Source organism: Protopterus annectens, chromosome 1.part1 (genome assembly GCF_019279795.1).
Source record: "Protopterus annectens isolate FY-2018-M chromosome 1.part1, PAN1.0, whole genome shotgun sequence".
NCBI lineage: Eukaryota > Metazoa > Chordata > Ceratodontiformes > Protopteridae > Protopterus > Protopterus annectens.
The window spans coordinates 1,715,141,874-1,715,160,752 of NC_056726.1; positions in this window are offsets into that span (position 1 = coordinate 1,715,141,874).

Sequence of the window (18,879 nt, forward strand, 5' to 3'; positions counted from 1 at the left end):
ATTCAAACTGTTAGAAGGTGAGATCAACACCATAAAAGACTATACACTACAAATCAGTGGTATCTGCTGAACGCAAGAACCAATGATCATTTAAACAGTGATGTTTAACACTGTGGTTGCCTAAGTAATTTAATGCTTGATTTAATGCCAGCATGTACACAAAACAGTTGCAACAAAGAGCCAGTTTAATAGCTCTCTGCTACAGTTTGTGCATAACAAGTATTAAAGAGATACTATGTATTTAGAACATAACAGTATTTAGTTTGGCTAGAGGAGAAGAAGACATGATTTTGTTTATTATATTTGTTTTTTTTTTTATCTTCATTCAAGTCAGGTTTATCAAGGGGATCAGCCAGGATAGCAGTTGTCCCAGCTATAGCTGTGTGTACATTGCTACTCCATTTTTGAAAATGGAGACACTATCATCAATTCGCTACTCTATAGGTACTGATCATGCTTGAACATAATACCGAGAGGGTGCATAAGTCATGGCATCCCAGTAATATGCAGCTTTTTCAGTATTTCCAGCTGAATCTGAACTAACCCTGAAGAATTGCTACAGAGACACTCTTTAACCAAAAGAGTGATCACATGTGCCAAAATGGGTGCAGTCCCTCAAGCTGCTTTCAAACTGCTCCCTAGAAGGAGTGTATGTCCACTTATTTCCCTAGTTCTTCCAAGTATTCATTGCAACTCCCAGCAATGTTCCATTTAAGACCACCCTTTTTTAATGTGTTGAGATCTTACTGGGCAATGTCCAGCCCATTCGTTCATTCTAACATTTATTTACAGATAGTTGGACTGGGTCATGGGTGCCCCTTTTAAACCACTACCTCGTTACCTTAAAAATATACAGAAATATGTACCATAATTGGAACAGAAGAAGAAGAAGAAACAATACTAGGAAAAATATTCTTAACATAACTGAATCTAAAATAAATAAAATGTGATAATATCTCTCATATGGTTGGCATCTTTTACCTGACAAGCAACTCAATGAAGCTTTAGATCACTGTATGCTTTTTTCAAAGGCATTCAACAGTAATTTTCCTTTGCATCTCCAAACGTCTTCTGCACCTAGACCTTCACTTTGGTGACTGACACATCTGATGTTTTTCTGTCCATTTGGCACTAACTGGTCATATCTGGATATCTCCCACAAATATTTTACAGAAAACTTCTTACTTCAGATAATTGGCTCCCCTCCACATTGGTGTCCACCACGGGTCTTAGGATTTTCACCATGCCACATGACAAATGCTTTTTACCACAGCTTCTTGCTGTCATCTCAGCTACTGAGATCTTAAACTGACTCCATCTTGATTATATATCTCCTACCCCACTAACCACAAGTAAGTAGCTCTACTGGAAGAAGGATTTGAGGTCATCCCACATAAATAAATCTGCAAAGCTTTTTCAGAACACTTTACCAGTAACATTTTATTTTTATATATTTAATTTTACATTTGTTAACCAGGGGTGTCTGACTGAGCCTAAAAAAGGCCCTTTTTCAGCAGAGGCATGGGGAGAAAAGCTCCACATAGAAAAATCACAGATACATTTAGATAACATATTTTGGTGTTCCTGCTCTGCCCAGATACCATCTCATCTTGGGGGCCTCTAGATGGCTTTTAGTTGATTGCCTAGCAGTATTTATGAGTGCTGAGAATATTTATTTATTTTATTTATTTATTTTACATGTGTTGACTGGGATAATCTGACTAGATATATGTCCATTTTCAGGCCTGGGGAGAAAAGCTCCAGTGACAGAATTCAAAGATTACACAAACATTAGATACATAGTAAAATATAAGACAAGGAGTCAAGCATATTTACAATTTGGTTTAGTGATGCCCCCAGCAGGGACTCACAAGTTACATAGTTTGTCAGATTAAAAACAAAATAATCAGATTGCAACAAACAGTTCTGAGTATTAAATGCTTACAATGCTATCTAGGTAGGATTATCATTTTGTAGATTAATCAGGGTTGGTACAGGGACAAAGCCAGTACATTTTGAAATACTGTTTGATGCTTTTTTTGAAGAGACCTAGGGAGGGCTGGAGGGTTATATAGTTTGGCAGTGAATTCCAAGTTTTGCCAATGAAGTTGGCAAACAGGGATTCACCACCTGAGTTAGTAGCTTTGTAGGTTTGGACCAATAGTTGTTTGGAGGACCGCAGTGACCTTAAGTTATTGTATGGTTTTATAATATTTTTAAGTGAGGGGGTATCTTCAGGTTGGTATAGAATTTTGTGTGCTATTAAGAGTTGATTGAATTGAATTAAACTAGGAATTGTAGCCACCCTAGTTGATGCGTGATGAGTTCTGTATGTTGAGCCAGTGGTGAATCTGGCAGTATGGTTCTAGCTGTGAGAGAGCTTGCTCAGTTCAGATTTATTAAGGTTGGAGAGTATAGGAGAGGCATCTATAAGAGTAGAGACTAGGTGCAGCAAGGCGATTGCGGTTCTAGCTAATGGGGTTAGAAATGGCTTGTTTCTGTAAAGAGATCCAAGCTTCTTATTGATTGTTTGTATGGTTTTGTTGACATGTAGGGCAAATTTAAGATTATTATCTATAATTACCCCTAGAAGCTTAGTACGGGTGTCCGGGGAGATATAGGTACCATTGTTGGATGCAACAGAGAAGGAAAATGGGATGGATCTACTGGTGGCGGTAAAAAGTAGAAGTTTAGTTTTGCTGGGGTTCAGCGGTAGACGTTGGCTGTAGAGCCAGTTTTTAATAGTTTAAATGTGTTTTGGGTTAATTGTAGGCCTGATGGGGAGGAGGCTGCGCAGATCAGAGTGGAATCATCTGCATATTGAATGCAGGTAGCTTTGGGGATGGTATTGCGAAGGTTATTGATGAAGATAGAAAAGAGTAGTGGTCCTAAAATGGAGCCTTGAGGGACACCGCGTGTGAGAGGCAGCTGGATGGACAGTTTGCCCTGTCATAATACAGCCTGTTGTCTACCAGTCAGATAGGTCCGGAACCACTGGATTGCATGATTGTTCAGGAAGATTGATTTTAGGGAATGAATAAGAAGTTCATGGGCGACCATATCAAAGGCTTTTGATAGGTCAAGAAAGAGGGCTGAGGATAGCCTATTGTCATTCCTGTTTTGGTTAATGGCATCCATAAAGGAAAGGAGGGCAGAGGTGGTACTGTAATGTGGTCTAAAGCCATGCTTAGAGTTAGACAGCAGATTGTTCTGTATAAGATAATGCATTAGTTGCTTATGTACGCACTTCTCCATTATTTTGGCTAGTGGTGAAAGAATGGCAATGGCTCTATAGTTGAATAGTTCTGTGGAACTTCCATCTTTATGGAGTGGGATGACGTGGGATATTTTCCAGAGGGAGGGGATAGCACCATCAGATAAGGTTCTATTGATCAGGATAGATATGGGGTATGCAATGGCATCTGCAACTTTTTATGGGTACTCTGCAGGGAGGAGGTCAGCAGAAAGAGTAGTAGATTTTAATTTTTTTATTAGGGTTTGGATAAAAGTAGTAGAGATGGGTTGGAAGCTAAAGAGGGGATAATTAGTGGGTAGATTAGAGGTAGGTTTGAAGTTTGTGGAAGTTAGTTGATTAGCTAGGGATTGGATTGTTTCAGTGAAAACGTTATTAAAGGCACCAGCTATGGTCTCTGAGGAATTATGGGTGAAGTTTGAAGGAGTTGGGGTAGTTGATTGTTCTGCATTAAGAAGCTGATTTAAGCCTGCCCAGAACTTTTGGGGATTGTTTTGGTGTTTATATAGGAGATTTTGATAGTAGCTTTTTTATCTACCAGAATGGCTTTTTTTGTTTCATTCCTGAGTTGGCGGTATTTTAAATGGTCAAGAGGGGCTTTAGTTGATCACCAGTTGGCCCAGACTCTGTTTTTAGTTTTGATTTTTGACATGGTATCTTTTGTGAGCCATGGCGCAGTATTTGATTTGTTTTTTATAGCACATGCAGCAGCATGGGAATCAGGGATACTTAGGAATGCAGTATCAAAGTAAGCTACGGCCTCATCTAATGGTAGATTTTTTAGTATTGACCAGTCTAATGACTTCAGTTCATTTTGGAAATCAACATGATTGAATTTCTTCTTGTTTCTGATAGTTTTGTATATGGTCTGATGGGGAATCCCTGCCTTGCGTTTTATGATATAGGTTAGTAGGTGATCGCTAAGGTCGTCAGGGAGACTCCCAGCTGTGTACAGTTGGGGTTGGTTATTGACAAATATCCAGTCTAGGATACTTTCCCTGTTGTTAGGTTTGTTGATCCTATTGGGAGAGTTTATTGTTTGCGTAAACCCAGACAGATTTATATGGGTGATGGGGGATTCGGAGGAGCAGGAGTGCCAGTCGGTGTTGAAATCACCAAGGACTGTGGTTTCTTGGTGGTAGGTAGTGGATAACCAACAGAGGATATCCTCTAGGGTATTTATTTTATTATCTGATGGAATGTAGGCACAGATAATGTTCAAACATTTGTTATGGTTAATCTCTAGTTTGGTTATGAGGAGTTCTGCATTATTAAATAGGGGTGGTTGTATGGTGTCTCTATTGACAGAGTATATATATTATCTTATATCTGATAACACAATTAAAAAAAAGTCTATCCTTGATATTCAGAGCAGGATGTTCTGGTATGAAGTATACATGTGAAGATGCTAGTCATTTATGAGGTTCCGTTTGTTCTACAATAGTTTTTTTTATTTGAAAGTAGAGTGTAGATTAGTGGCAACAAGTATGGGTAAATATTATATTTATGGGTCTCTTTTAATTCGAAAAATGTAAGTTAATTATATTATAGTCCTCTTATTCTGTCACAGTTTTCTAAGTCAGTGATGCTAAATTTTAATAAGTAGCCTGATTTAAGATCTTTTTTTTCTGAGTACTTTGTATTTGCCATCATTTTTGTGGTTACACATTCTGAGTTGTGACTTGCAGCATCCTTGTGCTCAAGTATGGTTTCATTATAGATCATGGCAATTATTTATCTTTACTAAAATAATGAAATTTCATTTTGCTCAGTGGTAATTTCTGAGAATTTTATTAGTGATTATTTCTGTTGTTTCTATATTTTTTTCAATCTTCACATAATCAGAATGATTTGCAATGCAGAACTCTACATAAACCAAACTGGGTGTAGTGCAGACAGCAGCTATAAAAGAAATGAAAATTCTGATAAATTAGTGTTGTGGTTTAAAATGCTAACTTACCTGAAATCCCTTGTTTTCACAAAATCTTGAGTTGTTCCAGTTCTGTAATTTTACCACATTTCTTGTGAAAAGTTGAAAACAGTAGCCTTGGTAATGAACAATATATGACTCACTCAGAAATCCAGTAACAATTCCCTTCTTGGTTTCAGATGAGTCAGGCTATTCCCCCTATTAAAACCTCCATGAGATATTTTTATCATTCCTCTTCTGAGTTCAGAGCTACAGGGCATGCACTTTGTGCTACACCAAGTGCTTCCTAAGAGTTAGACCCACATCTTTCAAGTAAGTCAAAAAAAGACTCTGAACAGCTGTTAGGTGTATTAGCACAAATGTCAGACAGACTTGCTCTTTCTGTAGTCCCTAGCTGATTTAAGAAGCTCATGTTTTCTATTGGCACAAGTTTCAAGAGTAGCGCACCCACCAAGGGGCTTGTGCACAACTGCACATTGCATTCCTGGAGGGACAATGCAAAATGAAATCAAACTATAGCAAAATTAACACAACATGGGGAGTCTGAAAGATTCTCTCTAAACACTCTTTTAATCTACTTATCTAAATTCAGATGGAAAGTGTTTGTGCATGTATGTGTGTGTGCGTGTCTGTGTATGTGTGAAACTGAGTATTTATGTGTGTGTTTACTTAGCAAAAGTGACAGATGAGATAAGAGATGTAAACGTTTCAAAAAAGGAATTTCCTCCTATGCAGGCTGCCTAACTATGCTGTTTTATATACACCACAACATGTTGGGCAATACTGATGAAAATCCCTTTTTTGGACCTTTGTTGACTTGTGGTTCACTTCCACTGAGAAAGCTAAGATGATATGTAAGTAACTGGACCTGTCATAATAAGTCATTTTCTAACAGCAACATACTGGTTAGCAGAGATGACCAGATGTTGTTGTCTTTCGGCTTTTCCTGGTTAGGAGTCACCACAGCGGAACTCCAGTCCACTAATGATTGGCAGTAGATTTTGATGAATGCCGAGGTGCCAGCTCGACGTTCAACCTTCAATGAAGGCACGCTCATTTATGCATGTCTTTCGAATGCCCACCCAACTGAGGGGGGGACAAGCAGACTCCACACAGAAGGCACTCCCCGCACTCCAGCCGAGAAACGAACAGGAGAACCTCTTTCTGTGAGGCAATAACGCTACCACTGCACCACCGCGGATGTAGCAGAGATGACCAGATAAGTATGGTATTTACTTTCTGCATAGCACTGCACTTCAGTTTAGGTTCTTTGAGGATTGGGCTTTGACATACTCCCCTCTGAATTTGTTGTGGAAAATAAACTCACATTCTTTAGAAATGTACAATAATCTAAGTTATTTAGAACAGGAAGCAGAATTGAGTTTGGGGCTATGAATAGCGTTCTTAATAATAGTGTTCTTAATAGTTAATTAAAATATAGTATATCAGGCATGAATCTTTTTGCTCTAGTTACTCACAGCATCTAATTTCACTTTGTTAGTGTGAGAGTACAATGTTAACATATAATAAAGTTATAGCCACGTCTGCAGGATATATCATTTATAGATCTTGAAAGTAAATTCCGACAATACAGCTATTCATCATATGCAGATACATCACAATTGCCATCTGTTTGAATGTATTAGCTTAGCAATAATGAATTTAGACCAGAGAGTCCCCACAGATACTCCATGTATACTGCAGTGTATATGATATTGCCGTGATTAGATACTGTTTGTACACATGTTCTATACATTACACTGGCAAGGACTAAGTTAATGTTCTCTAGTTTTTTTTTTTTTTTTTGTATATATAATGTCAATATTTTAAATCAGGAAATTATAACAAGTTGGAATATGATTAAATGCTGATTTGTCCACCATTAAAAAGGGGAAGCTAGTCTTTTGCAATACTGGATTTTTTATTTTTGATTGCTAAGTACCTGTGGTTATTGTGTCACTACTAATTGGAAATGTCTGATTTTTGTCCTTAAGATATATATATATTTTTTACAAGGAATTGATCTACTTCTTTCTGAAGAAGCGAAGAGAAAAATATATCCGAAAAAAATCAGTGCTGCAATATCAATGACAGTTCAGGCTGACTAACCTGGAAACAAAACTCATTATCCTTGTCGTAAAATGTAATAACAATCATTCCCTTTGAACAAGGAAAACTCATCATAAGTTTTATCTTCAGTCTTCCATCTGTACCCAGACATGCCCTGTTCCCTGACATAGCTTTGCCGGGAGGATACCTGGCACAAAGTCCCTTTTGTTTAGCATTGCCTGTGCAGATTACAAAGCTCATATCATTTAGTTAAGCCTTTCATGCTGCAACTTTATTCGGTCTTTATAGACTTTATTTCTCACTTGTAGTATGGTTCAGAGATCTCCTGTAATCTTATCATTACCACACATCCATTTCAGGGCTGGATTCATTAACAGCTACATGATAGCAAGCTATTTGGTAGTCATGAATAGGTTCCACACAACATGTAGAGTTACCAAACAAAGAGAAATGGCAGAATATGCTAATGACAATGTAAAGAGTTAAAGTACATGCTGATTAACCAATCTAATCTAGCACAGCTATTCAGGATGCTATAAAGTAGCTGTGTACATTCAGTGAAGCCTTTTGCCCTGTACAGCAAAACGCTTTGGAATACAGCACGATTTCACTTAGAAAAAATACATATGGAGGGGGGGGGGGGTTGCTGCTGCTATTATTTTACTGTATGTGTGCAATAGGCTTTAAATTAGTGCTGCTGCCACTGCTGCCAGACCTTGGGCAAGAAGAAGAAGGGTGTTTAGACACATTTGACTTACCATGGGCTGCATGACACAGACATGGTTAAGAGATACAGGGTGCCCAAGGAAACACTGAAGAAAATATACACCTTCTGCTACCCCCACCTCAGGCATCAGGGAAATTGTGAAGAACCCATCTCAGTGAAAACAAAGGTATGTTTAGTATTATGCATCCTATCTATTGGTTCTTTCCAGAAACGCACATGGGATGTATTAGGCAGTGTCACAGGCATCAGCCTCAAGAACATTACATAATTTTTTTAAATACAATGCTACTACATGCAAGGGATTACATCTGTTTCCCACACATCCCACAGGAGACAGCAAGAACTATTCAAGAATTATTGGGGGCCATAGATTGCACACACACACACACACACACACACACACACACACACACACACACACACACACACACACACACACACACACAGACACACATAGAAATAAAATCCCCACAAGGAGAATAAGGAAGGAGGTACATCAACATAAAGATTTCAACTCTATAAAACTGTCAGGTTGTCTGTAATGCCCCAGGGATCATCTGCAGTGTCTGTGCAGGTAACCCAGGCAGTTTCCATGACTCACACACATGACACACCTGTGAGCTCTACACCAGGCAGGCTAGGGGTGACATTACCCAAGGACATCTAGTAGAGGATGCAAGTTATGCACTTGAGCCCTGGCTCATAACACCCATAAGAAACCCACATAACCCCACTGAATAAGGATACAAACAGGCCCATCAACAAACTAGGAATATCATAGAATGTGTGTTTGGATTGCTTAAAAGAAGGTTCTGGTGTCTAGACTTACCAGAAGGTGCACTGCAGTATGGCCTAGGCATGTCTGCTGAAATGCTTACACTCTGTGCTGTGTTATGCAATATAATTCCCAGGAAGCAGTGTCAGCAATGACAGTAAAGAGCAGGATCACAGGTAGGTCCAGCAACAGCAGATACAGATGAGGAATGTGAGGGAGAACCAGCAGTTGCAGATGGTGCTGGTAGATGGAGGCATGCACAGTTACCCCTAGCTCTGGCTAAAATACAAAGTATTGGGAGGGTGGCCTAATGGTTAAGGTGTTTGCCTTACAAACACAAGGTGTAGGGTTTGAGTCTCACAAGGGATACTTGGCTAGACTTAAAATGGCTCACAAGGGCAGTTAGTGTAGTACTAATCTAAGAACCTATGAACCTATAGCTCCCACATTCCCTACTTGGTCAAAGTCTTAGATCCCATGCACATGCAATTAGGAAAACTGATGCGTGCCAAACGTAGCAACCTGTTTATAACCATTTAATGGCTATGTTATGATCATTAGACAGGGACAAACCGAAGGACCTGCAGCGTACATTTAGAACCTGCAAAAAATTATATATATATATATATATATATATATATATATATATAAACGCAAAATCCACAAACAGTGCAGCAGCCAAGAAACCCAAATCAGGAACAAAAGCACAAGGAGCACTGTTCGTAAAAAAGACGCCTCAGTGTCTTTGGGAATTCAACTCTACAACCAACAGCACCACACCAGTCCAGTACACCTTCTATCTTATAAATGAATTCACGAATAAAAAGTGTAAAAAGAATTTATTAAAACCAAAAAAAATGCCAAAAACTGGTTAAGCGCTTTCACTTGATAACAACAAGCTTCATCAGAACACCATATTTAATTAAACAACTGTTTAAATAACATTTTTGGTGCCAATTTGATAAAGATTCTGAAGAATTTTAAAGAAATACACACTTATAACAATTAATAAAGCATTAGAGAAAAATATAAATAAGTAAATAGATGAAGTAAATATAGTAAATAAAGCCAACACAGATATATGCATACTTTACAAATTAATACTGTTATTCGATTGTGAAGATATTTATTCATTTTAAAGCCAAGTAAGGTTTAATAGATATGGTGTCATTCAAACCTGGTGTAACTAAGGCATCCGTATAAATTTGCCACCATAATTCTTTATATAGTAGCAAGCTGTTAAAATCACCTCCTCTACTATTAATATGCACCATATCCACTATACCAAAGTTGAAAAAATGATTTTCACCATGCTGCTTAATATGCCTGTACAAAGCATTTTTTTTTTGTCCTTTTTTCTAATGCTGTAAAGATGAGAATAAATATGCTTGTTCAAACTCCTTTGGGTCTTACCTATGTAGAACCCTGAACAAGTCCTGCAGATCGCAATATATACCACCATTTTAGTAAGACAGTTACCCCCACAAAAATTGATACTGGTATGTTTATAATTGTTCAATTTCACCTTATTGCCTTGAAATATAGTGTAACATTGTTTACATGCACCACATTTGGCAGTATTGTTGAATCTGGTCTTCTTAATAGTTATACCCTTTCCCAAAATGGATTTTATGTTAATACCTACCTTATATATAAATCTGGGAGAACCCCCCTAATATAGGAGCGATGTCTTGATCGACTGATATTATATGCCAGTTGTCCATCAGTGTTATCTTTACCGGCATGCACTCCAAATCCCAAAATGCAAGTTCTATCAAAATTATTATACTCAACATTTCTAACCACCGATGTATCTGTATCTGTTACTATCCTGGGGTTATATTATTCTCCCAATAATGGTTTGTATTGGTTCCCCCAATTACCCACTACATATTTGCTAACATTGGCTAAGACTCTCATGTCATAACCTCTGTCCTTAAATAAGGTGGTGATAAATTTGACCTCATCCAACATGTCCTCATATCCTGATGTCATCCTAACAGCTCTAATAAGTTGACCTTTGTAAATATTGGAAAATTGTTTCCTCGGATGGTAACTGAAAAATTCCAAGTAGTTGTTCGAAAATGTACTCTTCCTGAAAATTTTTGATTTGAACTGGTTGCCATCTCTAGACACAAAGTGTCTAGATAGGCCAACCCTTCCAAATTTGTAGAAGAAGTGAATTTCAAAAATTCACTGCTGCTGTTGATGAACTCTAGAAAAGATGTCAACAAGTGCTCACCACCATCCCAAATCATATAGATGTCATCTAAATATCTAATGTAATGTTTGATGTATTTCATGAAGTGACTGCTGAATATAGTCCTCTCTTCCCATTCAAGCATGACCAAGTTGGCATAGATGGGAGCACACGCTGCTCCCATAGCTACGCCTTTGGTCAAATACAACCCCAGGATAGTAACAGATACAGATACATCGGTGGTTAGAAATGTTGAGTATAATAATTTTGATAGAACTTGCATTTTGGAATTTGGAGTGCATGCCGGTAAAGATAACACTGATGGACAACTGGCATATAATATCAGTCGATCAAGACATCGCTCCTATATTAGGGGGGTTCTCCCAGATTTATATATAAGGTAGGTATTAACATAAAATCCATTTTGGGAAAGGGTATAACTATTAAGACCACATTCAACAATACTGCCAAATGTGGTGCATGTAAACAATGTCACACTATATTTCAAGGCAATAAGGTGAAATTGAACAATTAAAAACATACCAGTATCAATTTTTGTGGGGGTAACTGTCTTACTAAAATGGTGGTATATATTGCGATCTGCAGGACTTGTTCAGGGTTCTACATAGGTAAGACCCAAAGGAGTTTGAACAAGCGTATTTATTCTCATCTTTACAGCATTAGAAAAAAGGACGAAAAAAATGCTTTGTATAGGCATATTAAGCAGCATGGTGAAAATCATTTTTTCAGTTTTGGTATAGTGGATATGGTGCATATTAATAGTAGAGGAGGTGATTTTAACAGTTTGCTACTATATAAAGAATTATGGTGGCAAATTTATATGGATGCCTCAGTTACATCAGGTTTGAATGACACCATATCTATTAAACCTTACTTGGCTTTAAAATGAATAAATATCTTCACAATTGAATAACAGTATTAATTTATAAAGTATGCATATATCTGTGTTGGCTTTATTTACTATATTTACTTCATCTATTTACTTATTTATATTTTTCTCTAATGCCTTATTAATTGTTATAAGTGTGTATTTCTTTAAAATTCTTCAGAATCTTTATCAAATTGGCACCAAAAATGTTATTTAAACAGTTGTTTAATTCAATATGGTGTTCTGATGAAGCTTGTTGTTATCAAGTGAAAGTGCTTAACCAGTTTTTGGCTATTTTTGGTTTTAATAAATTCTTTTTACACTTTTTATTCGTGAATTTGTTTATAAGATAGAAGGTGTACTGGACTGGTGTGGTGCTGTTGCAGAGTTGAATTCCCAAAGACACTGAGGCGTCTTTTTTACGAACAGTGCTCTTTGTGCTTTTGTTTTGTATGCATCCATCATGCGCACAACACTTTAAAAGGTAATGTGCTCTATGACTGCAAACAGTTAGGAGTCCCCCCCACCAACAAATGCTTGGAAAGAAATATCCACAATATTCTATAACATTTCTGTAATGCAGATAATGCAGGATTGTGTAACTGTGTAATATTTTGTAGCATTAACAATAACAAATCCCAATGTAGCAGTATAAATGTAAGGCAACTATAATAACTGCCATCTCCCCTACTGTGAAGGACAGTCTGGTAGAAAGCACAAACTTAACACATTTTTCTTTGTGTTAACACATGTGGAAATGCCAGACCTTGCAACAAAGTTATAATACAGTTATCTGCAATAACTATGCAAATAACAATTACAACCTAAAAAATAGGTCATGTAACATCCAGTGCCATTCTTTTTGTAATGTAGAAATAACTCATATACCTTGACTATGCCAAAACTGAAGGGATAAAGAAAAAAACAATCAGATAAAAAAAGTTTTTTGAACGGGCATTGCAATTCACCCTTTAATGTTATAGTCAAATCATTATGTAAGAAATCACAACATATATTGACAAAAGCAGTGCAGAAAGCACATAATTCTCAAAAAGATGTGTTCATTTAACAGTATCAAACTCTTGGATCCAAATAGTCTCCAAAGTATGAAACCTGTACATTACACACATGATTATCTTTATATAGTGCAGAGTCAGTCCTGTGAGCACTGTGATTATGCAAATGATGTGTTAAATCATTAGTACTCATGAATATCACAATCTGCTATGAAGTATACATAAGGTAAACATGGTGTATGGAGCTGCACAACTGCATGCACATGCACTAACACTACAAGGGCAAGCACTAAGAAGTGTTACCTGCTAATGTGTCTATGATTAGTTTGATTGCAGTAACAATCAAGGTTTTGCAGTCTGCCAACTTTGCCGTACACTTAATGAGGATTTGTCAGGGAGAAGAGACTTACCAAAAATTCTGAAAGTACATTGAATGACTTAGGACACCAACATTCAAATGCTGGCTTTAATGATTACAATTACTGTCCCTTTCTAAGAAGTGCTGTTCCTATTCAAGGGATTACTTTAAGCATTGATACAGATAACATATGCAATAAAACTGCAAGACAATTTTTTTTAAGAAAGCATAGATAAGGGAATGAGGCACCTTAAAGTAAGAGAGGTATACAATGACAATGTTTGCTGCTGGCAATATCTCAATCATCCAGACATTTACTGTGAAATGAGAAAGGACAACTTTCATAACTTGTTTCTGGTGCACTTTCAATATGCCTTGATACAATGTCACATTCTGAGTGCATCGGAATACTTTTCCTCCTTACCGATATATGTCTTTGTCTGTGGCAAATATGGGCAATACTCTTAAATGATAGTTCTCAAAACCCTGATTTGAGTGTTCATATCCATACAGATTCCCATTGCAAGATAACAAAGCTGATTAAACATTAGACATATACAATTCCAGTACTTGTTTCAAAATGTGTTTTTTTCCATGATCATTTCCATGCAGTTTGTCATTGAACTCCATTGACTGGCAGTGACCAGTAGCACTGAATGGTACAAACAGTAAAAATCATGGTAAAAACTGACAAATTTAATTTGGAATGCCATCAAGAGTGCACTTTGCATTGGTGCACTCTCCTCAGTACACTGGACAGTACAGATTGAAGAAGTTCAATTTGTCACACACCTGTCTCTGTGGCATGATGTGTAAATGCATATAGCTTAGAGAAACAGTACAGGTGATGCAGCATTCAAAACTTATTCACAGATCACTTTAGTGAGGGAAGTCAGAATAAATCTTGACACACATTTTGATGTATAAATATGATGAGGTGGGAAACTCAAGTAAGAGCAATATTGACTAAAAGTGACAGAAGTGTAGTTCATTTTAATTGATGCCAGTAGTAATTGTATCTGTTTTATGAAAAAAAAATGAAATAATTGCTGCTGCTCCGTTACCTTTTCCATTCCCATGACATTACTTAACCTCCTGATATTGTGAGACATGCATGATAGTGGTGATGGTATAAGGAGATGTGAGAAGGCTGAATGTGACAGTGTAATGCAGTAGTAGCTCTGCTTGTTGCTAGGTATACACTATGATTCATTTCAAGTTTCTTCAAATTGGTATCCAAATCAATTTTTTGTGAATGTTTTTGAAAATATTGCATTTTGCATTTGCATGCTGTTTGGCAGTAAGAAATGAACTTTCACTGCTTAAGGACAAAAGCGATAAACTGAAAAATTTAGTTTAGGCTGCCTTATGTAACACAAGCAATCAGACAAGCCCAGCGGCACTGCATAGCTGTCGGCATTCTGGATAGTACTCAGTGAAGAAAATACATCTCTCTGGAAACTTTCTGTGTTGCACAAGGTATAAGTACAGTGAGTTTAGAAAAAAGGGACAGCTGATTCATAATTTGAATCCACTTAACTGATAATTTTAAAGACTCTGCTCTGAATACATATTTAATCACATCTTCTGATACCATTCTTTTGTTTAAAAATCAAATATTGTCAGTATTACTAACATCATGTGAGCTGTTGTCAATCCACTTTTATATTATTTGTCATTAACTACAAGTCTGATAATGTGTTTTCTAAAGTACATTTCCAATGTTGCAATGAGATGTGAAAAGGAAGAATGTGTCACTTGAATGCACTTCATGCTCTGGTCATTGCTACATATACCCATTGATTGCATGTAATTTACTTCCAGCTTTTTTTCTCTGTCATATATTTTTCTAATGTCTTTTCCATTTGCTTTCTGCTCAGTAGCTCACAAACATGGTTCTCTGCCTGAGGAAAAAAAGTGAAAAATTTAGTTTAGGCTGCCTTATGGAGTACAAATATGCCTGCCATTGTTGCACAGCCTTCAGCACCATGGATAGTGATGACTGCAAAGAATGCACCTGACAGATGTCCAGATATGTGGAACATAGTATAAATAAATTGAATTGAGAGAAATAAAGCACATTATGCATTATTCAAATCCTGTTTAGTTATCACATTTCTGATATTCACAATTTATACTTTTTTTAAATCTACATTTGTTTTTCACTTGGCAGAATGCAAACACAATTTACTACCTAAGGAAAACAGTGAAAAATGTAGTTTTGGCTTCCTTATGTAGCATGAACATGTCTGGCAGCATTGCATATCTAACAGCACTCAGGATAGTACTCAGTGCAGAAAACACACGTCAGGTAACTCTGTATGGCAGTAGGTGAAATTTAAGTGACCTGAACATGATGTATTGTTCAAATCCTGTTTGGAGATCATATTCAATTATTCACAATATGTAATTTTTTAATCTGCATTTATTCTGTGCTCAGCAGCATGAAAACACAGTTCACTGCCTAAGGAAATAAGTGAAAATTTTAGTTTAGGATGCCTTATGTAGAGCAAACATGCTTGTCGGCATTGTGCAGCTGGTAGCACTTTGAATAGTAACTACTGTAGAGAATTCACCTAACAAATGTCCAAATCTGTGGTACAAGATATTATTCTGTTTTTGTCATCCATCACTGGTGTGGTGACTTTCTAAAGTCATTAAATTGTGTGTTCAATTGTATATTTAAGTTGTGTAGACAAGGATAGCTATGGTGCTCTCCCATGACCCTCCTGCAAATTCCTGCAGTCTTTCCCCTGCGTCCTACCATTTGCTTGCCAATCCCATTTTTACTACTGTCTATTCACCTCTTTTTCACACATTTAATCTGATCAAAAATAGATTTACACACAACACACATGGCCAGAAATGTCCCATGGCAAAAGCTTCACTTTATTCCCTCGGCATTTGCAAGGGGGCTGGCATAATGCAACAATGGTTAGGGATGGTGAATGCTGTTCTGCAGTAGTCCAGTTACTTTCACACAAATGTGCTTAATTTTTCTGCTCTGTGGGAATATAGAGTAAAGGCAGACTAATGCTGTACTGTGAAACAGTTAATCTAACAGTTCTAAGGCTGCTGGGATGTTGAAATAATTAGACTGTTTGTATACTGATATTTTTATATAGGGGTACGGCTTTGATTACAACTGTAGGTCAATTTATTAAATCATGATATTTAATTTTCCTATCATATATTTAACTGCAAACATCTCTTTTTTTCCATATACAACATTTCAGTAACATACTATTTAAATAGGGTAGGAAGACATCATTTACACTGTATTCTACTGAGAATCAAAGATTAATGATGATTTAATAAGTAAGACTAAAATATCACACAGATGTTTCTGCATGTCCCTCACAGGATATTGTTCCTATTCTTTGCATCTGTTTGTCTCTCTCTCACTCTGCTCACCCTTTCTGCTTCATTAGGTTGTCACTATGCTTCAGTTGTGTTATTTAAATGTTATGAAGTAGTAATTCCTTTGTGGCATTGTGAGACAATGCTCACATGTATAGATACATTTTTGACTCCTTTCAAGGGATCTAATACCACAATTAGCTTTGTGTTACTGACTGTTTTTCAACACTATTTTATGTGTATCTGTTGGCTACATATTGTTATGATCCAACATTATCCTTCATTTGTCATAAGCTACTCTGTCCCTGCCTCCATCTCACCCTGTCAATGTATATTATAGCAATAACCCATGCCTGGGTGTGGGTAATGCAGGATTTAACCACGGTTGGCGTGGTTTGGTCCCGAGGGCGAAGCCCGAGGGACCAAACAAAGACAACCGTGGTTAAATCCCGCATTACCCACACCCAGAAGTGGGTTATTGCTATTATACAATGACATTATTTAAGAAAAGAAATAATTACTTTTCTTAAATAATGGCATTGTATAATGCCTCTTTGCTGCCCTTCTGCAGCTGTCTGGTATTCAGCGGTTCTGATGTACTGCGCGCCTCGCAGTACATCAGAGCTGTGGGCAAAAGCAACGGAGAATGCAAGATCTCCGTTGCTTTTTACTGTTTCGCTATGTTAAATGGGTTTAACATAGCGAGACAGCTTTAAAATAAACAACGGAGATCTCCGTTACTTATTTTAAAGCTGTCTCGCTATGTTAAACCCATTTAATATAGCGAGACAGATTTTAAAAAAAAAGCAACTGAGATCGCAAGATCTCCGTTGCTTTTTACACACTGTCGCTATGTTAAAGGAGTTTAACATAGTGAGACAGCTTTAAAAAAAGCAACGGAGATCTGCGTTGCTTCTTTTAAACCTGTATCACTATGTTAAACTCTTTTAACATAGCGAGACAGTGTTTTATACTAACGGAAAAAGTCCGGGCGACCGGACCTTTTTCTGTTAGTATATTGAGGGATTTACAACGGGCATGCTGGTTGGGCTGGCCAATCAGCGTGCACATTTTAGAGGAGGAATTGTATAATTCCCCTTCTGTATCATTATTCTTCCACCTCTGCATTTGCACTGGGCAATGAATGCAAATTAGGCTAAATGTAACTACACATCTTATGGCAATTGCTTGTGATTTTATTGCCTTCAGCTTCATTACTCTGTTGTGCTTTGTGCTGATGTGCTTATCAATGTTTATCCAGTTTAATGTACTTTTCAACAAGCTGAAGAGTTGGATGTACAGACTACAGGAGCCCCTAGGGTAATCAGGATGTAAACATACATTCATATTTACTGAAATCTTCTGTCAAATGTAAATTATCAGAAGAATGACTTGATGTACTTAGATAAGAATTAGTTATAAATGTTTTCCTTGTACTATTATAAAGGTTCAAATCCAGACAGATGAATAAATATTTCAGAATGTTATGTTTTACTCCTGTAACTATAAATGTTGGCTACACCTTTCCTTAACACATTATTATCCTGTTGCTATATTAATGTGCCTGCTTCCTGTTGTGAATCCTGTCTTATACTAATCTTTGCATGAAAGTTGGCACAGACTAACACAAAGTACTGCTAATTCTCATTCTAAGTGAGACATTTTAAGATATGATTACTTATGCGCTAATACTTTGCAGTCAGCAGTACAATTCAACTTGGCAGCTCTGCATTCAAAAACTAACATAAGAAAAAGAAAATTAAGTAATTATTGTTTTATGTTACACAATGTTTATATGTTTGTGCCAATTTTGTCAACAGGTTATCTTGATTTCAAAATTATGTTGACTCAAGTAATTCAGTCATATGGAACTCATGGGGTGAATTTAGTTACATATCCAATCGTCCACATTGCATTTGAAGAGTCCCAGTGACGTGCTCTGTTTGACCACTTTTTGGCATAAACGTCCAGATAATAAACTGCGGTAATGTCATTGATTCAATTCTGCACTATGACTGGTTTAGCACAACATGTGACATTTGCAATCCTGGCACTAATCTGTAGCTTGTGACGTTTAGTAGTCTTTCAGCTTTTCCCGGTTAGGGGTCGCCACAGTGGAACTCTGGTCTGCTCATGACTGGCAGTGGATTTTTATGGTGCCGAGTTGCCAGCCCGACACCCAACCTTCAACGAAGGCACGCCCATTCACGCTCACACCTACCTGCATGTCTTTAGTGTCACTCGACCACGGGGAGGACATGCAGACTCCACACAGAAGGTGCTACAGCTGTGAATTGAACT